Source organism: Psittacula echo, assembly GCF_963264785.1.
Source record: "Psittacula echo genome assembly, chromosome: 6".
Lineage (NCBI taxonomy): Eukaryota > Metazoa > Chordata > Aves > Psittaciformes > Psittacidae > Psittacula > Psittacula echo.
In genome coordinates, this window is record NC_137743.1 from 11,307,016 (window position 1) to 11,329,802 (window position 22,787).

The 22,787-nt window shown below is 45.6% G+C and overlaps 1 protein-coding gene across 2 annotated transcripts in view; it reads right to left on the bottom strand.

Annotated features, from left to right (window-relative positions):
* SHOC2 (SHOC2 leucine rich repeat scaffold protein) overlaps positions 1 to 9,385 on the bottom strand; it is a 66,974-nt gene extending 57,589 nt beyond the window's left edge. The window contains exon 1 of one of the 2 annotated variants that reach the window (XM_080621511.1): positions 9,272 to 9,385. The gene's annotated coding sequence lies outside the window, so the exon portion shown is untranslated. Of the gene's footprint in view, positions 1 to 9,191; positions 9,225 to 9,271 lie in introns of those variants that run through there. The other variant, XM_080621510.1, reaches the window with a different exon arrangement.
* Positions 9,386 to 22,787: the final 13,402 nt, after the last annotated feature.

Below are 22,787 nucleotides of genomic sequence, written 5' to 3' on the forward strand. Positions count from 1 at the left end.
ATACCGCATGTTCAAAGCTCGAACACGCTGCTCTCCATGGCTTGCATTACTGACAACAATTTCATGGCCATAAAGGCTTCACACTCATTTGTCTTGCTCCACCTTCCACTTGTCTGGAAGGAGCACGGAGTTTGGGGTTAGATCCACCTCTGCTTCTTACTCATGGTGAGCTTGGCATGGGTCACTCCACTGCGCGGGCTCTTTAAGGCACTGCTGGAAGTGGGTTTCAGCTCCCACCAAGTCACTGCAGGGAAGGCAGAGAAACCCCATTGTGGCTGCTAATCTCGCCTGTAATATCAGTGCCTTAGTTTCTCTATTCTAATGCAAAAGGGATAGCACATATCACACAAAAAGGCCAGAAGGTTAATTCAAAGCTATAAAAAGCTACACTGTGTTTTTTGATACTGTAACAGCATGTTTAGACATGACTATGATTTTGTCAGGGCTTTTGAAGCAGAACACTTCACGAAAAGCAAACATGCATCTTGAGAGTTGCACGCAGCTACTCCAGAAGAGAAAAACTGGTTCCTTATTCTCCTCTCTTTCTCTTTTATTTTTACACAACCTGATTTTGAGAAAAACATTTAAGGTTTCGTTACCACAGGAGGGCAGGAGCATGTAACGCTAGTGCCGATTTCTTGGAGAGAGCAGAACAAACAGTGGGAGCTGGAACACAGAAAGAGCCAAGTCAGAGACCCGGAGCGTGATGAAAATTCAGTCGTACCAGCAGAGTTAACTGCTTGTTAATGAAGGCGTATGCATCCCATCTGCTGACTACAGAGGAGCTGGAATGGTTTCAAAAACATTCCAAGACAGACATACCATCAAATCTATGATGTGAACGTGTGATCCATACTCCGAAGTTTACCCCACTGATTTTGGTAGGACCAAGTATAGGCACAGACACAGGCAAGCACCGAGGTTGCAGGATACAAACCACGTCCTTGTCACACGTTAACTGTCACTGTCCGTTAGGAACAGAAACCCTCCCAGTGTCTGAATTCTGATTTCAGGAGAAAGTTCTGGCTTGCACCCAGCAACTAATTGGTTCAATAAACAGCATCTCAGAAGCAGAAAACATGATACTACAGTGAGAGCATGTAACTGAAACCCCGATAGCTGCTTGGGTATGACTTAGAGCTTCTCAAAAGAGCTGGACTGTAAAAAAGCAGTTTTAAAAGACAAGGCAGTATACAGTTTAAATGCAAGAAGTAACTACCAACATTTACCTGAAGACTTCTTATGGGGAAAGAGAGAAATAGCTACTGTAAAAACACGCTTAATGATGATCTAAAGCACAGAAAATAAATTTATGGATGAAGTCACGGAAAAAAATAATCCCAGTTGTTGTATTTATTGTACGAATTACAACTCACAGCTATAATATTTAAACTTCTGTTTCTTTCCTAGCTAAGCCTACCACACACAATATGCTATCAAGAAAGCTGCCAAACAATTGTTTGAGTATTCCCAAAAAGCAAATGTATAGCCCCTGTGAAAAAACAAATACGATCACCTGAAATCTGTCATCAGCTGCACACTGTCCAGGATCTCAAAAGAGTTAAGAAGGACTTACCAGAGCGAACCAGCTGCACGAAGACAAGTTCCCAGGTTTCTTAATTCATGTTATTTACCAACATAAATTTCCCTTTTCATGAAATCATCCAGAATCTTAAATTCAACAAAGCTCATGTAACTGCCGGTATTATCAAATTCTCTTTAATAAGAACTAGTTTAGGTTTTTCAAGTACTGCACAATAGCCATCAGATTTTAAAATCTATTAGAAAAGTAACTGTCACAGAGTTAGTATGTTAACAAGAACATCTGAACTGAGGCTTCGTTTAACTTATCCATCCTTTCAATAAGAAAATGGTGCAAATCACCAAATTATGCATATTTTATAGGATTTTCTTGGCTTTAAGCCCTTTGATCATACAATCAGTCCTCTACAAGAACTATTTTAAAAAATCATGTACTCTAAATGCTATGTCAGAAGCAACAGCAAAATGGGTTTTCATGACAAGTCCTTCATATTCTGCTATAATCAGCATTTTGCAGGACTCCACAGATAGACTCTCTGGTAGCCCTTCACTTCCTTGTTTAGGAGGTCACTTTTTTGCACTATTTCTTTTTATAAAGCTCTATTTTTGACTGCTCTGGACTTTTGTTTACATATTGAGCCACCTGATGCCTCCAGGAGCCATATAGTTTGCTAATGAAGTCATTTTCTCTCTGCGACACATCGTGACTCCATGTAACTAAATGCTTCTAAACAGGACTTAGTATCTAAGGCAATCTGAAGACCACTCCTCTCTGCGTGGTTATCCCTTAGAATTGAAAGAAACACAGTTCTGCTTTTCTGCAGTGGCTAACTCAAAGAGGAGGGGGAAGGGGAATATAAAAGAACATGAAACTCTTAACATCACAATTTCAGAAATACAAGAGTTCACCTAATAGAGAGAATAAGGATTACTTGAGTATGATTCTATTTCCTTGTCTTGGACAGCTGGCGGTTGATTTGGGGGGAGGGGGTTGAGTTGGAAGGGAGACACCGAAAGTGATTATAGGATTTAGTTCACCTTCTTTTAAATGATGATGGAATAAACTCCAGCATTTTGCTGGGTTAGGTATAACATGAAGGAAAAAAACCCGGAAGCTAAAAACCGGAATTTTTCCACAGCACAAAGCACTTTACTCAGCAGCACCTACAGCTGCACTGTATGTGTAGCTTTAGCCAATTACCTATAAATTTACTAGGACCTTCACTTCTGTGCTACACAAGCTTTAAGTTACAGTGATAATAAATTGCTTTCTTTTGGTTTAAGAAAAAACAAAACTATGCAAGATTTAAAACAGCAAGAAAAGAGTATTTTTACTTTAAAGCATTTTGACCTAAAGTGAGTGTTTCCTCTCAGGACAATTATCAATAAACATGACTAACGCTGTGTTAAAAAACAATTCTATCCTAACTTTCGCCATCAAAAGAATCCCACAACTGCTGAGAAATTTGATTATACAGAAGATTGGACATTTTACACGCTACGAAACACAAGTTACCACTACTCCCAGTCAAGGAGAGAAGACTCATAATGAAGACAAAGCAAAATCCCCTATTTGCCAAGATTTAGACGACTGGCATACAGGCAAAAGAAAAAGGAGAAGCCCAGCTCCCTGTGATCATTACTGCACCTGGCTACAAATAAATGTCAGGCCCTGGTCAGTCAGGTATTTCTACATAGAAGTAATAAGTACATTTATTTTCATTCCCAATCAACACAAACTGCCAGACCAATGGATCGTTCTGACCATTCAAACTGTCACTGAAACACATCTTCAATTTCAATTTAATACTATCCCCTAATTAGGATGGAAACACTGAAGACACAGATCTAAATACAACAGCAAATCCTAAAATGGTTTTGTCGTATTTTTTTAGGTACTAATCTAACATTATCTGTAATAGCTACTGGGTAATTACTGAGTATACATATACTACAGCTTAAGGTTCTCAGGTGTCAGGGTTTCAAGATTATTTGTATGCTTTCACTTAACATTATTTAACCTTGTATTTTCATGCCCATCTCTAGAAATATTCTAAACTTCTAGTAGACAAAGCACAAGGTTTTGACAGGGTAAGTGTTAAAAGTACTGTATTATAGTCATTTGGATGTTGTTTGCAGCACAATGCAGAACACTTCATGTACAAGTGAATCATCAGTCATCATAGAGAAGTTCTCAGTAAATTTATGGTTTCTTGCAATACTATCATGAACTGTTTCAGAAAACTGTTTTCTTAACTTTAGTTCCAAGAGCAGGGTCATTCATCATATCCTTAACCCCAACAACTACCACTGCTTTGAAGCGTGCAAACAAGTGAAAGAGTAACAGGCTACTAACATCAGACACAGTTTTAAAAACATGAACACCTGGTTTAAATATACCTTTCTTGCTGTAGGTTTCACAAACTAAACCACTAAAACAAAGCAAACCCTGGATTACAACTGATCAGCCAAAAAATATAAATAACAGTTTACTATATTACCCTTCCCAAAATGTGTCACAATACATTAATAACAAGGCTGTTGCTACAAGACATTAATCCAAACCTTTAACATATGGCATTCTATGACGATTTAAAAATCTCTATGCATCTACTAATCACTACGAGTCAAGCAAGTGATACCAATCACTGTTCTGTTTAACAACTCTGTAAAGCAAACTTTTGACAGACAGAGGATGGCAACCTGCCACCGGTTCCCAAAAAGTGTCTCCTTTCAGTCACATCACTGCATCAACACTTTCAAAGGAAAATTGGGGTGCTTCTGGGTAAAGACAGTCATAAGTCACTGAATGTTTCAGCAGTGAAACAACGATGGCACAATATTGCACATTCCTTATGCGCAAAATATTCCCACAGACATCTATAGGATTTCTGGAAACAAATGCAAAACCAAGTCTCGAGCAAACATGTTTTGCAACCCCAAATATAGTGACTTTAGAAATAGTTGGTGAAAAACTGCTTAAGCTTTCTTTTTTTTTTTTCCTCCAAGCGCCTGTATGAACCTGTGGGCTGCAAGGAGTGGGAGACTGCAACACGGGTGAGTTAAAATTACACCGCATCGCAAACAGGCTTCACTATTTAATAAAGATGCGCTTCAGAACCCCTCTGCGAAGCAATCCCAACCACAAACAAGATCTGTGCTACAGAAAGAACCTATTTTAAAGCTGAGCAGTCAAAGCATCGAGAGAGTGAACTGAGATGTGCTGCAATATTTATGCAGCCATTATAATGCAAATGCATAAGGTATTAGAAAGGCTATTTGCATTGGTGCGCAGCCCCTTCAGTCTACTACAATGCCAACAGAAGAACAATTAGGATGCATGCATAACAAAAAGCCTCTACCACAGGGTAGGCAGGTTTGCTGAACCAGATACAATATCCATGGGATCAGCAGGGCTCGGCAGAAATACCGTCTGCTGGATCACTCCAGAATATGAAGCATTTTAAGACACAAAAGCACGTAGAGGATTAGCATGGCAAAGGTAAGAGCAAGGTACAACCAACTTACTAGGAGCACCAGTCGCATGTTTCTCAAGATGAATAACTGGGCTTGGGCAGAGCTCACCCTCCCCAGCACTGCTCCTCTCTGACACCCCAACACCACTAACAGACAAAGAGCAAACTTTATTCTAAAAAATACTAAAACAAACCAGCTGCATGCTTTCCTGTGGCAAAAAATACTCTCCAACGCATTTTGTAACATAAAGGGAAGCAGGTGTGCAAATCAGGATCTAATGTACATCCACTCTGAAAACAGGACGCTTTTGTAGAGAACCCAAAAGCAAAGAAATACTTCAAGTCTTTCCTATTTTTTCATGTACACCTTTAACAGTAAAACAGGACTAAAAGAACCAAGTCTACAGACTGTCTGAAGAAGTCTGACCACGCATCCCAATATTTATCCACACCAGTTCACAGCCTGTTAACATATTCTCAGGCTAGTCAGCATGTCCACAATTATGATAGGCTCTGTTCTCTCATGTATTTCTCTTTGAGAGCAACACAAATAAAGTACTTCTTAAACTGCAACAATCTTAAAACAGACTAAACGATGTAGTTTGAAATTACTTTTTTGAAAGAAAATATCAACACTGCATAATTTCTTTACAAAATATATCCATTACCTGCAGGTTAATGATGGGAAAATTCTTAGCAATTAAAATTCCCCTTTTACCTGCAAACCATTGTTTTGCTGTACTGAAAATGCCTTTATTGAACCAAATCTGGCATCAGCGAATGCCCAGATTTAATAGTACGTTACATTTATTTCATAACACCATCAAGCCCAAGCAATGCAGCAAAAACCAAGCAAATTAAGGTCACTGGCTAATACTGCAAGCATTACCTGCTCATTACCTGTTACATTTAATCTGTACATTTAGTAACACAGCAAGACTACTGTATCAAACAGACTAGAATATGTCAGCCAGCACAATTATAACGTAAACAAGGCCTCTTTTTGTCTCTGCAATCTAGTTACAACTGGCTGTGTAATCTTCACTACGGTGTCCTCAGCCTTCTCTCACACACACAAAACCCATCAGAAAGAGAAAGAACAGAAATACCTCCTCTGAGATGCAGTTGCATGCAGTAAGAATAAATACAAGGTATTATAATGACAGGCAGGAAAGCAAGCATCACTTCAATTACGGAAGGATAATGACAAAATCAAATAAAAAGCAAAGAGCCTCGAAGCATTTTGAGTGGGAAATGCCAATGGCCAAGCTGAGTGAGAGGGTACAGAGCACTGCATATGGGTACGTGTTATGGGCCAGAAGCTGCCTTGCACCCAGGAAAAGCAGAGTCACCCAAAGGGCAGGGACAAGGTGGGCATCAAGGGTGAGCCATCCTGCTCATGCAAGAAGGTACAAACACTGCCTTCCCCTTCCTCCATGCATGCAAACTTTCATCTTTCTTCAGACACGAAGGAGACTGCTGCTAGAGAGACCCATTCCCTTTTTAGAACCCACCCAAATTCTCCACAATAGTATTTTGGAATATCTGGTATCTCTTAACACAGTTTTATTTCTTTATCAACATTTTAAACCTTTCCAAAAGACACCTCGGTTATTTGCAGGGCTTCCTCAAGCTTTGTCAAGACGGGATCACAAAATGTGATCCTTCACGTTCATAACAACCAGAAGATACTTTTACAGCCTCAATCCAATTAACATGCAGGAGCACCACGCACACACATAAGCAGCACATGCATCCAGCTATTGCAGGGTTGCTGTACAGAGGTCAGCTCATGCAGTGACAAGCCGGGACTGCCACACACACACCCCGCTTCAGCAGAAACATTCTTTTCTAGAAAGCCACAGCCAAGTCACAATGAATCCCAGGGTTTCCTAAAAGGCACATGCACAGCGATCCTTCGAGCAATTAATTTCTGTGCACAGGCTAAGGGTGCAGCTGGAGAAAATACTCCTTATCTGAACGAATCCCTTCAAATCACACAAAATTCCTGGAGGAGAATACACCCATCAGTGCGATTTAAGTGTCAACATAACAAAGGAATGCCCCTCCCAGCACCTCCTGCCTTACAGATATGTCACGCTGGAAAGGAAAAACTAGACTGGGAAGAGCAGCTATTGGCAATCAGCACTGTTTATCAACCCTATCCTTGCCATAACCCCTAAGAAAAAACGTTGGGGATTTCACATTTCTAGAAAGAGCAGAATAGAGGGATGTGGCAGAAGACAGCATCATCTTTGAGGAGTCCTCGGCATTCCTCAAAGGAACGCTGTGGACACAAGGAGAGCTTTGTCTGGAATCATCCTTCTGTATTACAAGATTACATATAAAATTGGTTTTGCCTGACGTACATGTTTTGCCTTGCCACACGTACAGAATCCTGATGGCTGACAAACACCAGCTTAAAACAAAAGGAGTCCAGCTTCAAATTAGTAATCTCCCATTTTACTCATCCAGAGCAAAGAATAATTACATCCAAAGCCAGCATAGTCAAACCCAAATCATTCAACAGGAATTAAGAGGATAAGAGTGTTACTAAAATTAAAATGTACGCACAACAGTGTAATAACAAATTCATAGGATACAGTAAATCCTCCCCAAAACCACACTAGGATTATATCAAGATCACTATACAACATATGCCTGAAATATGGCTGTAAATAAGTGTAACTTAATTTGACCACCACCTACTTTAAGCCCTTGATTTTATAAATAGAAGCATCTCATAATGACTAGTGATTATAAAAAGTCAGTGTACGAGGTAAAAATAACAATAAGCAAAAAGTCGTATGCGTAAACAAGAAACAGTAGAAAATCACGAAGGTAATTACTAAAACCACCAGAATTTCTGCTCTGACAGACCAAAAAAAACCCCAACCAAGTCCCGCAGCAATGACAACACGCACAATTACAACTCCTTGATCATGAATATTCTGCCTCAAAAGTGTCTGCACATGTGCAGAGCTCAGTTGAACGTATGCTTCCATAGTCCCAGCTCAATCACATCAGTTAAAAAACACTAGCACTACTTCAGCACTTCGTAGCTGCCTCCTCACACACTGTGACTTTCTACTCCGTGTCCATACCTGCGGGTAAAGTATAGCAGCGACAGTTTCACCAAACTTCAGCTCTGATGAATTTCTGCACAGCCCACACCCAGTCGCAATTTTAGTCAACAGCCGTTCACCTCAACTAAGATTACTACAGCTTTTTAACCGTTTCCTAGAGAAAGATAGATACAACTCAGTGAAAACACCTTCTACGGCCACACATAGCTGTCACACGTTTTTCTCTGCGACACCTCTCCGGTTTAAACACTGACAAAATCACCTGGCTAGGCAGGAAGGCGATGACTTTTGAAAGGAGGTTCTGCCTGTCCGTCTCCATCAGAACTGCCACAATAAATACATCGGGTGAAACAGGAAAAGAACCTCACGCCTATATGAGAGGGTGGGGGACAGCACTCACACACAGAGGCAGATGTAATCATTACCCTTAGCGCCGGTAATCATTAGCCTGAGCGCCAGTGCCACTACACACACGCGAAGTCCCTCAGATTTCTCCTAGCCAGCTCTCGGCAGCGGGAGCAGGAGGGGAGGAGGAGAGGTGAAGCTGTAAAGCGGAGCTTCCTCCTTTCTTTCTGTTGTTGTTGTTGTGGCGGCGGCTGGTCGCTGCCATCGCCCGGCAGCGCGGCGGAGCGGGGCAGCCCTGCCGCCGAGCCCAGCGGGTCGACCGCCCGCCCCGGCCCCGCCGCTCGCAGCGGGCGGCCCCCGGCCCGGCCCGCCCCACCTGCCCCGGGCCCTGCGATGCCGGGCGGGGCTGCCCCGCCGGGGCACGGGAGAGCACACACACACGCACGCACGCACACACTCGCTGGGTGCCGGTGCCGGGAGCCTCGAGGGCTGCCCCACTGCCTCCCGCCACCCCACACCCCCGTTCTGAGGCGGCACGGGCCGCGCTCCCCGCGCGGTTACCTGCTGCCCAGGCCCTCCCCGCCTTTGTGCCCACGGCCTCCCGCCTCCCTCGCCGCCGCCGTTCCCGGCCGCCGCCAGGCCCACCCCGCCCGCTGTCAGCCACCGCCTCAGCCCTGCCCCGGCGGCGACGCCGCCCCCCCCGCCCCAACCCGCCGCGGCCCCGAGCCCGGCTGCCCCGTACCGTGCGGCTCCGCCATCCTCCCGAGGCGCGCTCGAACCCCCCCTCCCCACCCGCCCCTGCCGGCCACCGTCTGTGCGCACCGAGCCGTCACGGGACTGCCCGCCCACCGCCCTCCCGCCGCACACCGGGGGCGGGCCCGCCGCGGCGCGGAGCGAGCGACCGCTTCCAGGTTACGGCGCCGCCGCCATCTTGGCGGCGGGCGGAAGTGGCCCTGTTGCCCCTGGCGACGGTGAGGCGGCGGGGCGGGGTTTGGTCCGGCCTGCCGGGGCCGGGCGCGCTGAGGCCGGGCTCCTCGCTGTCTGGGCCGCTTGTCTTGGAGTCCCATAAGCCCCGAGGGGCCGTGCCGCTGCCGCCGCTCCTCAGAGCCCGCCGGTGCAGCTGCAGGGCAGCCTCAGCAGGTAACTGGCCCTGCGCGGCCTCACATCGGAGCCCCCGTGGCCGCGCATCCCCGTCGTGTCACCGCTGAAACTAGTGTGGCGATTGCCCTGAGTGAGGAGGGCGGCCCGTAGCTCTGCCGGTCACAGACTCCACCTCACTGAAGTGTTAGAGGGAACAGGAACTGTTCTCCCGCCAGCCCAGCCGTTTAACCGGAGAGTTTGCCCCCAGGACAGAGGATTAGACGTTCTAATGTGAGGAGTGGGTACAAAGCACGTGTCAGTGCCCTGTGTGTGTCTCACAGCTACCCCGCACTTGCTGCTGGTCACCTGTAGCTACTGAGACATCACTAAAGTGGTGGAGCAGGGCACTGCAGCATTCCCGTGTTTCCTTCCTCTACAAAGTGAGGACGATCCCCATTTGACACCTGCTATAACCTTGCACCAGTGTGCTGACTACTCTTTCCATAGGAGATGCCATAAGCTACGTGCGACCAAGCTCCCTAGCAAAGCACACGTTGGGGCCTCACGAAATGGCAGTAGCCATTCAGAAGGTGGCAACCACACCTCTGTGTTGACAAATACACTCCAGTGTGCAGAGCATCTGCAATCAGTCATCATTTGAGTTCAGATGAGATTTAAAAGCGAGTTCTTTGAAGACTTGTTATAACCGATCTTTTGGTATTTTGCTGAGAAAGGTTTAGCTTTTTAATGCTAAGTTCTCAGGTGGCTGCAATCAGTTCCCCTTTCAGGCTTAGATGGATTCTGCACTGCAGTAGTAGCTCAACATTCTAATTTCTAAAACACATTAGAGCCAGTGGGAGTCTCCTGATTGGTCTCAGCACTTGCTGGTCTGGACTGGGCTCACTGTCTCATATTAAAAAGGAAGAGCAGCAACCTCAGCAGAATCAAACCCATGAGTAAATTTGGGAGCCATTTCCTACATCAGATAGTCAAATCTAAGTGCTATTTCCATCAGGTTCTTCCAACCTCTGGCAACCATCGAGGCTAGTTTCAGTGAAACAAAGCTACTCATATTCGATTACCTGGGTTCTGCCAATTTCCTTTGTGTGATTCTCTGGAAAACCAGGCAGTTCAATGTTGCTATTTTGCTAATAAATGCTGGACAGCAGTTAAAAACAGAATTGGCTTTTTAACATAACGGGTCACAGGGCAGAAACCAGGTGTAATTTTAGTATTTCTCACAATGGCTAGATGCTTATTTGTTGTCATTATTCAGTAAAGCCCTCAGTGCAGGCAGTGCACCCATCCCCTACAAGACATGGAAATACAGTTTTGCCCCGAAAGCTTGGAATCTGAAAGAATGTTTTCCTCTGTTGCTTATTTGAACACACACAGATGTCTACATACACCCACATCTTCTGTACTATAGATTAACCCAACATAGGAAGGGCATGGACCTGTTTGAGCAAATCTGGAGGAAGCCACGAAGATGCTCTGAGTGCTGGAGCACCTGTGCTCTGGGGACAGGCTGAGAGAGCTGGGTTGGTTCAGCCTGGAGAAGGCTCCAGGGAGACCTTAGAGCAGCCTTCCAGTACTTAATGGGAGCCTACAAGAAAGCTGGAGAGGGACTTTTAACAAGAACGTATAGAGGATAAACGCCAAGTGTACTCTGGTTCTGTGAGAGATTTTACTTCTGCTTCTATTCAATTCACTTTCAAAATTTGATTTGAAATCTAAAAAAATGTCTCTTTATACTAAAAAAAAAAACCAAAAAAAAAACCCCACAACCAAAAACCCTGGATTTGCTCTTCTCATGACAAAACATAAAACCAAAAAGCTCATATAAAGCAGAGCAGGACAATTGTCACTAGACAAGGATTCAGCCAAGAAATTTACAGATAGCTCCATCCTTGTGCTGCAATTCCTTAAATATGTCCTAGGAGATTAGACTGATACTACAGTAATACTCATGCCAACAATGAGAACTAACAGACATTTTTGCAAAGGCAGAATTCATACACACAACATTTGTTTTTAATCTGCACAAATGGAGTAGTTAATTTTATACCCTCCTACTGGATGCTGGAGAGCTCAACTCCAACCTACTCCCAGCCTCCATCAGCAGTGTTTGTCCCCAAATCTTCATCAACACAGACCTGGTCCAGTGTAGAAGGTGAATGTAAGAGTCATAATGCTAGAAGTACTAGTTAAAGGCCTCTCAGGATCAGGACACTACACTGACAGGTCACTAGTGGTGTCCTTCAGGGCTCAGTGTTAGGGCTAGTGTTGTTTAACATCTTCACTGATGATCTGGATGATGGGATCGAGGGCACCCTCAGTAAATTTGTGGACAACACCAAGTTGGGCAGGAATGTTGATCTGCTGGTGGATGGGAAGGTTCTGCAGAGTGATCTGAACAGGGTGGATTGATGGGCTGTGGCCAGTGGTATGAGGTTCAACAAAACAAAGTGCTCTGTCATGCACTTGGGCCACAACCACCCCATGCAATGCTACAAGCTTGGGGAAGAGTGGTTGGAAAGCTGCTCGGTGGAAAAGGACCTGGAGGTGCTGATGAATGGCCACTGAACATGAGCAGCTTGTGCTCAGGCAGCCAAGAAAGGCAACAGCATCCTGGCCTGTAACAGCAATAGCATAGCCAGCAGGGCCAGGGCAGTGATTATCCCCCCTGTACTCAGCACTGGTGAGGCTGCACCTCGAGTACTGTGTTCAGTTCTGGGCCCCTCACTACAAGAGAGATACTGAAGTGCTGGAGCAGGTCCAGAGGAGGGCAACGAAGCTGGTGAAGGGCCTGGAGAATAAGACTTATAAGGAATTCCTGAGGGAACAGGGGTTATTTAGTCTGGAGAAGACAAGGCTCAGGGGGGACCTTATTGTTCTCTCCAATTACCTGAAAGGAGGTCGTAGTGAGGTGGGGGGTCAATCTGTTCTCTCAGATAACAAGCAATAGGACAAGAGGAATTGGCCTCAAGCTGCACCAGGGAAGGTTTAGACTGGATATTAGGAACAATTTCTTCACAGAGAGGGTGATCAGGCATTGGAACAGGCTGCCCAGGGCAGTGGTGGAATCACTGTCCCTGGAAGTGTTCACACACCATGTAGTTGAGGCCCTCAATGACATGGGTTAGTAGTGGCCTTGGCAGTGCTGGGATAATGGTTGGAATTTATCATCTTAAAAGTCTTTTCCAACCTACTTGATTCTACGATTCTATGATATTTTGAACCTTGTGGTATTGCACCTGAGTACCTCTCCTCAAAATAGATCTGCAGACAGTATGTAAGAGGTTCTTGAGCTTCATTGCCCCAGAAAACCCATAGAACTGTGTGAGGATCTTGAATTACTGCCATTCACACTGAAATGAACAGGACAGGAAATATAATTAACAAGCATTTCATAACCTACATGCATATGTGTTCTGAGTTAAGGTTTCACTAGCAGTTTCATTTGGACATAGCCTAACTTTTAAACACTTGGCTTTTCAACCTCCATAATGTTCCTTTAATACCTGTTCCAGAAAGGGACAACTATCAGTATAGGATCATGCAACACCACATCATCTCCATGGGTCATCAGCCATGTTGGTACCTTTGTGTGTCCAACACAGATCACTTCCCCTTTCACTTCAAACAGCAACAGAGTGTTATCCTCCACCTAAACCAGCAGAAGAGGGGGATGAGTGTTGGAATTTGGATTATTCAGTGGATTCATAAGACCATTCCTAAGGCTATTTAGTATTTACACAGTTGTTTCAAGCATGTTTCTTCAATGCAGTGTGATTTATTAGGAGCTAGCTCTTACACAATGAACTAAAACAAAGTAATTAATTAGCTGAGCTTGCTTAAGCTGACCACAAGATCAATCTAGCAACTTTAGAATCATCTTTGACTGAAGTCAGTTACCTCTGATACCATAGCCCCACTTGTCTTTGCTTAATTTAGTGGCTGCCAGACTAATGAATTGACCCTTTCTCCCTTGGTCATGTGGCCTTTTCACTACCTCCTCCCAACTGTACAATTCTTGTCATCTCATAGAAGAAAGCCTCTCTCCTCCCCCAGGCAGGCAGCTGCTGCTGCCTTGGCCAAGGACACTCGGTTTGAGCCGTTTCTATGCTGTGGGCTGGGGCAGACAACACAAGAGGCAAATTCTTTTCTGGCTAAGCCAACGTGAAGGCCAGCCTCAGGGAAGCTCTGCTCTACTTCCAGCTCTGAAAGTCAGGATGTCCCCCACTGCCTCTCACAGCTCTTCCCTGCTACTCTGTTCCCATTCTTGTGCCTGACCTCCAGTTTCAGACTGATCACTTGATCCTTCCTCAGGCTGTCTCTCCTTTCTTAGCCCCCAACAGGGCCTTCAAGTTTGGTTCCCCACACCAGGTCCTAGTTCAGACTCTTGTCTGGTTGTTCATCTCACTGCCTATCCCCCTAACTTTCCTGTCTCTTCTTGTCTCCTTATACTGGCAAACTGAATTCCCGTGTCTTCCCTCCCCTGCTACCAGTTTCTTCCCAGCCAGTCTCAGTATAAAACTCCTCTAATTCCCAGTTTCAGTTTCTCTGTGAATCTGAATCTCCCTCTATCACTTCTCAAACCTCCAAGTTCCCAGTCCTAGGTTTTATCTTCCTGTCATCTACACCTTAATCTACACAGACCTTCCTGCCCTATCCTCTTTCTTTCCCTTCTCTTGAGTCATCAGTTTACCAGAAGCTTGGCTTCAGTCTCTTAGCCAAGGGCCGCAACAGATTTAGTTGTTCTGGGGGAAAGAAACATGCTTTAAAGGCTGATAGCACAAGAAAGCCCATTTCATTTTATGAGCATCAAACCAATCAGGAAATGAGTGTATGCCTTTGTCATTGCTTTTTTACCTTCCCCTTGAATGTCACCTTGGCTCCACTGTTACTATTATGAGTATACAAAAACTGGGAAGGCTGGAATAGTTGGCACAACTCAGGAGCTGAAGGGGAAAGAGAACAGGCTCCTGGCACAGACACCATACCTGGAGGATGCACACAGGCTTTCAGAGGCATGTCAGTGTCCAGAAGCCAATACTCCCAACAGAGTGGCTGACAGCAAGAGCCATCACATTGTCTGTTGACACTGCCCCACCAGAGCAAAAGCTGCTGCTTGGTGCAAGATGCTGTTGCAATACAAAGAAGGATGCAAAGAAGGGGAACCTCAAAATGTGGTTCTCTGTTGAGGGACTACAGTACAGTAAGATGTTGCTATTTTTACTGTCTGTTCCTTTTACGTCTTCAGAGCCAGGTCTGCTTACTTGAGTGACATGAATCTACTTCCGCTTTTTCCTCCAGTTGGTTCTACAAAGTAAGTGCAATGATGAAAGGACAGCATTTGATTAAGGTACCTGTGTTCTCAAAACTAAGCAGCATGATTTAGGGTTGTAAAACTACCATGTAAAAACAGTTCTGGTCCTGCCAGCTTCAACTTTCAACTCATTAGCCACCTATCTGTGTCTATGAGGCTGTTAGCAAGTTTTTAAATGGACTTCCTAGGTCTTACAGGAGCTCTTCCAGGTGGAAAGACAGGACATAGCAATACTGAGATAGCACATCCAGAATGCCATGCATAACATGATTTTCTCTTCTTTACTTCTATGCACACAAACCTTTCAAATATGTGCTGTGTCCTAACTGCCCCAGGGCCAGCAGCTCTGCAGTTTATCTAGTGCAAGGGAAAACTGCAAATCCAGCAGGCTATCAAGCAAGCTAATCTTCAATTACACAAACAGAGAGTCAACCAGTTCAAACAATTTATCTTTCAAAGTCAACACTACAAACAACAGAAACAAGCAAGAGCTTTTTCATTCACAGCAGAAAATAAACTGTACTTTTTTAGTGTAGATATTCTAGACAGGATAGTATCAGCTGTTAGAAACTCCTACTTTTCTGTGTAGTGAAAGACAGGGTAAATTAAAGGCTTCAGTTGTCTGTACTTTGAAAGGAAATAAAGGCTGGAATGAAAAACTCAGCTAAGCTGAAACAGATGCTGATTACAGTCAGGCCATCCCTAAAGAAACTAACCTTTCTTGACTCTATTTCATACTTCTGGTACTTGAAAATCCTTTTTTGACATCCCAGGGTAACTGAAAGTGACAAAGCAGGATGCAACAGGACATTCTGTGCTCTGTGGTGCACAAGCTTCTCTTAGCTTGGGTGTGCAGCACCGGAATTTCCAGAGACAGTGTGCCTTACTAAGGACTAACCATGTCTAGGACTAGCATAACTCCCACAATTAAGGAGCAAGAGGGGATGGCTATTCACAAAAACTAGTTTAACTCTACAGAAGTTAAGCTTCCTCTGTAGTCAGTACGATAAGCCTGTGCTTAGGCACTATGAATCGTATTCTGAAGAGATCACTTTTTCCATTGACCTCACGCAGACCCTGGGGAGTTGAGCTTTCCAAGGGAAAAGCCACTTCCTCCCCAGGAAAATGCATTCAATCCTAAGTGGCTTTGGGTTCACCAGCCTTTTACATGCCACACATTGCTGTTGGACTCTGATGCTGTGTGAGCACTGCAGATCTGCATGCCTGCAGGTGGTACAAGACAGCCTTCCAAAACTGGCTGGCACCAATGATCTGGTATGGTGTGGCTTGGGTTTCATTTACACTGCATGTCGTTTCATGCCTTCAAAGGTCCATGAAGATTAGTACCAGGCTGACTGGTATGGCACGGTATGTAGGAATGCAAGCAGAGCCCAAGTTTTTCTCTGCTGAACTTCATACAAGGGCATAGCCTACCTCCATCCTGCATAAAAGAGGGAGCAGCCTTCTACTTCCCCATTGTCCTCTCTGATCTTCCAGTCCTCAAAAGCCACAACAGTGTAGCAGTGTAGCCAATCCTTTAAAGGGAGAGCTTGAAGACAACCAGTTCCATACTGTTATCATTTTTAGCTGATAAAGGTGTGAAGCTGAAGGAAGGAGGCTCCTGCAGTTGCCAAGGAAGGGGAAGGCCCCTGGCATTGGTAGCCTCGGAAAGGCAGAACAAGTTTATTACAATTCCACTCATCTGTGTCCTAAAAGTGACTGGGAGTGGCAGCACATCCATGCTGAGCTGTGTGAAAAAGCCAGCTGCCCCATGCCCAGGCAAGCACCATTGCCAGCAGGTTAACCAAGGCTATGGGCAGAAGCAGTTTTACCTGGGATTACATCTTGTCACTGCTGCAAGCTCCGCTGCCTGAAATGTGGAAGAAGATGAATAGGAGAGTCCCCAGGAAAACAAACAACCAACCAACCCTCATTTATAGAATCATAGAATAGTTAGGGTTGGAAAGGACCTTGAGATCATCTAGTTCCAAACCTCCTGCCATGGGCAGGGACACCCCACACTAAACCATGTCACCCAAGGCCTCATCCAACCTGGCCTTGAACACCGCCAAGGATGGAGCATTCACAACCTCCCTGGGCAACCCATTCCAGTGCCTCACCACCCTCTCAGTAAAGAATTTCTTCCTTAGATCCAATCTAAACTTCCCCTGTTTAAGTTTTAACCCGTTACCCCTTGTCCTGTCACTACAGTCCCTGATGAATAGTCCCTCCCCAGCATCCTTGTAGGCCCCCTTCAGATACTGGAAGGCTGCTCTGAGGTCTCCCCGCAGCCTTCTCTTCTCCAGGCTGAACAGACCCAACTTTCTCAGCCTGTCTCCATACGGGAGGTGCTCCAGTCCCCTGATCATCCTCGTGGCCCTCCTCTGGACTTGTTCCAACAGTTCCATGTCCTTTTTATGTTGAGGACACCAGAACTGCACACAATACTCCAAGGGAGGTCTCACGAGAGCAGAGTAGAGGGGCAGGATCACCTCCTTCGACCTGCTGGTCACGCTCCTCTTGATGCAGCCCAGGATACAGTTGGCTTTCTGGGCTGCGAGCACACACTGCAGCCGGCTCATGTTCATTTTTTCATCGACCAACACTCCCAAGTCCTTCTCTGCAGGGCTGCTCTGAATCTCTTCTCTGCCCAACCTGTAGCTGTGCCTGGGATTGCTCCGACCCAGGTGTAGGACCTTGCATTCTCATAAAGAGGAAAAAAATCTTTAGAAGTAATTTGGGAAGGGAAAATTGAGGTGGAATAAAATATTTGCCTGTTGGTCTCAGTAGCAGCAGCTCTGCTATCTACTTTCCCTCCCAGACTGTCAGCAGGAACTGAGTGTTCTCCTGGAGCCAGGGATGGATTTCCTAAATGGTGACAAATAGCAGTAAAGCCTGAAATCAATTCCACAGTGAAACCATGATATAAATTGCTCTTTCCTGCAGGAAAGAGATGGATGAAAAATAAACCAGAAAACAGTACGAAATGAGTAATCTTATTGTTCAGTTATGGGAAGCGAGAACAACAACCCCAACAATGGTGCTGGCTCTGTCAGGCATTACCAGGAGGAGTACACCTGTAAAGCAAAATGTTAGTTGAGGGTTTCTGAAATACAAAAAAAACCTGAAAATAAAATAATTCAGGTGCACAACCGTATTCCAAAAGGACATCGTGAAACTCCCTCAGCCCAGAGCAATGAAAACCATACAGCAGAATGAGTGTGAGCCACCCGAATACTTATTGTTGTTGTAGTAGCACACAGGAGCCTTGATCTTGATCCTGTGTGCGGGGTGCTGTGTTCTGCTTCAAAGACTGAAAGCTAAATGGAAGACCAGGAAAATGACATACATCTGTCACAGATGCAGGGAGCATGAGGAAAGAAAAGCAGTCAGCATGTTGCCGAGTTCTTTTATAGGCCATAAGGACAAGGAGAGTGTTGGAGAGAGCTCTGGAAGAGTATTTTTAAAACACACATTAATAAGGGTTCAGCTGCAAGCCTGGGAGGAAGCTTAGGGCTGTTTGAAATGGCAACAAGTAGGCAGTGGAACTAGTCCTCATGAGCTGATCTCAGGGAAGAGCTGACATCCCAGTAATCCTCTGAACAAGATGGACAGGGATGGGATAGGGAGAGAAAGGTCTCATCCCAGTTATATTCTGAAACAGATGAACAGGGATGGGATAGGGACAGACAGGTCTCTAAGAGGCAGGCATCTGACACACAAGAGAAGAAAGAGTTAGTAGACAGAAAAGAAAGAAGCAACACAGAGCGAGGAGCTCAGAACAGTCCTGCATTGTGAGGACAAGGGCTTGGTTATTCAAGAGTTTTCTTTCCCGCTCTTGTTTCCCAGAGGGAGGAGCAGTGTTTCAAGGACAAATAATACAATCATTTGACTGTGTTGAGAGATTTATGGTCTGACTTTACCATGTGTTAAAATATTGATTCTCTTTCTAGCATATGCTTTAGATATTGACATTATCTTTTCTATACAGAAGACTGACTTCTGCAAACAAAAGCTGGGACTTCATAGTAGGATCCAGTGATGCTGGGTAAATACAAAGTGACGTAAGTGAAGCACAAGTCTCAGATTTTTTTCCGCTCAATTAAATAAAGATAGCAAGAGAGACACTGAGCAGTGCACGGCGGTGAGAAGCTGGAGTAATGAAACAATAATATGACAGACGGTGCATTTACGGGCAATTACAGCATGCCTCTGCTGGCACTTTAAGGCACAAGGCCAAAGACTTCAGCGATTCAAACCACACAAGTAGAGCAGTAACCCCCTGGAAATGTCAGCATAGAGCATCTGGCTTGGGAGCCCAGAGCGGGACTGACACTTAGCAATGAGCCAGGCAGCCAGGTCTCTGCATTTACCGGGCATTACTGCTAGAGATAAAGCAGCCTGTCAAAAAGCTGTTTCTGTGTCCCTTGGATAATACATTTCCAGGCACTTTTACGTATGTAGCAGTGAAAGATAAATCTCCACACTGAATAAGGACATCTCCTTCTTGCCTTGTGCATACAGCTTGAAGACACCACTGCATCAAACAACAGATTTAAAATAAATAGATTCCGAAAGCTCAACTAAAAGAAATCACTCATCTGTCAACTCCCTTCCAAAAGGAGGACTGGGTTAAACATCAGCATGTCAGGCTTCAGGCCTTGAAGGCATTTGGGATTCCCTCAGGCTGTCCGTTCCTCGCCTTACCCCACCCAGTAAACCCAAACCACCTCCTCCTCCTGTTTCCATTGAAGATGGGCTCTGTATCTCATGGTACCACTCAGCAGCTTAAAGGGACAATTGCATGCAACCTGCATGTGTATTTTTGAAAGGACTGGTATGCATTACTCAACACACGTCACAGGCATGCTGGTACACTACATTTCTGACCACATCAGCACATACAGACGTGAAACAAGCTCTGGATTTTTAGAAAAGAAGGAGAAAGAGAGAGATCTGCCTGGAAAGCAAATGCAGATCAGATGTTGTTAAAAGCTTCTTAAACTGCCAACAAAGTATTTACTTAAACTCAGAACAGAAAGTCACCTTCAAGATGGGTGATTCTCATGAAAGTGGCTTTATTTTTAAACACCCCATGTCTGGAGCTACATGATTATACAGGACTCTGAAACAGATTTTTGTTTTTAAAGCAAGGACTTGATTCCAGACTTTCTTGTCAGATGGAAAAGAAATGGAAAACATGCACTTCTTGAAAGGCTCAAAAAGCAGAATGAAAATAAAAAGCATTTAAAATGCATAAAGACAGAAGCCAAGGCTCATAAACAACTGGGACCGGCAACATTGCTTCACCTAAATGCTTTTTTCTTCTACTTAGTAGGAGATGTTTCCCAAGACTTAAAGTAAGCATTGTTTTGTATCTGCAGGGCTTTCAGCAAGCAGCTGCCATATTATGAAACTCTCTGGATTCCAGCAATGCACATCTCTGCTGTCTGCTGCACTCGGGGTATCTGGGAAGAGGGGGAGGAAAACAAGCTTATCATTTATGAAGTTATTGCTGGGTTTTGGTTGCGAGGCTTTCTGCAGTGTACAAGAATAACTTGTTTATGACTTCAGTACAACCTAGAGCGTGTTGTCCTCTCTGTGGGTACCACTCTCATGCTTTGCCAAGTAACACCAGGTTTTATCCAAAGTTGAAGTCTCAGGAATTTAGGAAGGAAAATTAGGTCCTCAATGCTACACCTTCTCCTCCTCTCAACTATAGCTAGCACCACTCTAGTGAACAAATACCAGCCTTACTGAAAGCTAAACCATTCCTGTCTTTAAGGATATGAAGCTGCAGACAATGCCATTGCCTCTCTCCCATCTCTCATCCAGTCCTTTCAGTCCTGAAGGTGGTAACTGTGCTTTCTTTTCCCAGTGGAAAGAGGTGTGTTAAAAGCAGACTTACCAGAGACTGTCAAAACCAATCTCCACAATCACACCTGTCCCAGTGCTATCAGCTTTCCAGATAGGCTGCCAAGTTGGTGTTTGCCTAGCTAAGAAAATGGATTCAGCACATAATGCCAGATTCCACTTCTCGGTCACTAAAATGCTCAAGTAACAAACTGAGTTGACCATTGTTTCCTATCACCAAGCAAACAAAGCCCATTAGCAAGAAAACTGTGCTTGGAAAGTGATCCCTTGCATGACTGAGATGAGCTCTGGCTGCTATAAACACCAATCCTCACATGATGCTGGACTCCAGGTGGTCATCAGGACGCTGTCAAAAAACCTTGCCTACAATTTGATTTCAATGCCTTGCTTTCAGTCTACCTTCTGTTGCTCTGCAGGCCATACTTGTTACCACAGGAATAACTGTTAGTGGCACGGTGCAAGATTTTCAGTCATAACTTGCTTTTATGTTCATTTTTAGGCACAGCCATATATAAGATGCTGGATCAAACAAAGAAACAACTGCCAAATAACTGATTTTCAATCTGCACACACTGTTTACAATCAAACATCCACAGTGTTCACAAATGAGCCCGTAGCCTTTTCCCTTCCAATCAGTATGAAATACTAATTGGCAGACAGACTAGCATGCCAGACAAAAGAGCTTTCCCCATTGAAATCAGTGGGAACGCTCCTATGCACTTCAAAGGGTAGAGAGGGCTGTTCCCAGCAAGCACATCCATTTTACAGCCTCATCAATGCCAGCCTCCTGACCTGCAAGTGGAACGTGTGAATCACAACAAAGTAGCCCGAAGCAGAAGCGTTGTCTTTGCTGACCACACAACAGACAGGACACAAGAGATGTGCTTCCACCCTCTGCATGTTCTCTGCTGGCCTCCAGCCCAACAGGCAGGCGAGACTTGGAGTGAGGTGGAAGCAGGCTACCTGAGGGACTGTCAGTTTCCTACCCTAGGTTTCCCTCAGAGGAAAAAGGAAATAGTTCTGGAACAATGCAGGAGGATGCTTTAAATAACTATCAGAGAGGTGCCGCTTACTGGAAGCTGGGATTTTTACCACAGGTCTCCTGGCAAACCGCAGGCTTGGATCCCGTAGCTGGTGGGTCCACAGCGTGGTAGTGCCTGAGAGAGCAAAACCACTGCCATTGATCAGCAACAATCACGTTCTCCCTCATTTTATCCATCCACAAACAGTCACAGCACAGCAATAAGAAGGAAGCTCTCAACCTGGGAACAAGTAAGGAATTGCCACAGCCTGCTGCGCTTGTGTTAGCAGGATTATGAACCTTTATTGCCAGTCCTCAAGCAAAGGGCACAAGGCAGACACTGTGTGCAGGGCATCAGCAACATCTAAAACTACAGCACAACCGGGTGCTGTGGACAGACAGTGAACCTTACTCCACCGACCCTGGGCACGTTATCCTGAGGGAGCTGCTGCCACCAGCAAAAGACCCCCAAAGGCCAACCCGGTGGCACTGGAACGGATCTCAGGTGCACTGGCCGAGCAGGTTCGGCGACATTTAAACCCTCAGTGTTTGAAAGACACCGGCTTTTACTACTGTTTACATGCGGAACAGCAGGATGATTCACGCCTCACATCCCCAGGCGCTGCCTTGCAACGCAAATCAGAATCTGCACGCCCTGGCCCAGCCGGTCGCTGGACGGTGTCTGCTCTGAGGCGCAGGCCCGGCGGGGCGGGGAGGGGGCGGCAGGCCCCGGGAGCGGGCAGGCCCGAGCAGGTTGGAGCACGCCACTCCACCGAGAAGCCCCGGCTCGCCGGGAGCCCGTGCCCGGGCCGGCCCCACCACGCCCCCGCCCCGGGGCAGCCGTGCTCTACGTCCCTCTGCCCGCCCCCCCTGCGGCGGGTGGTGCGGAGGTGGCAGCCAGGACCCGCCCCAAGACTACAGCTTCCAGCATGCACTGGGGAACCGTAGGCGGTCTGACCGCAGGGTCGCCGCGCAGTGCAGGCCGGGAGCTGTAGTTCTCTCCTCAGCAGCAGCGCGCATGCGCAGTGGGA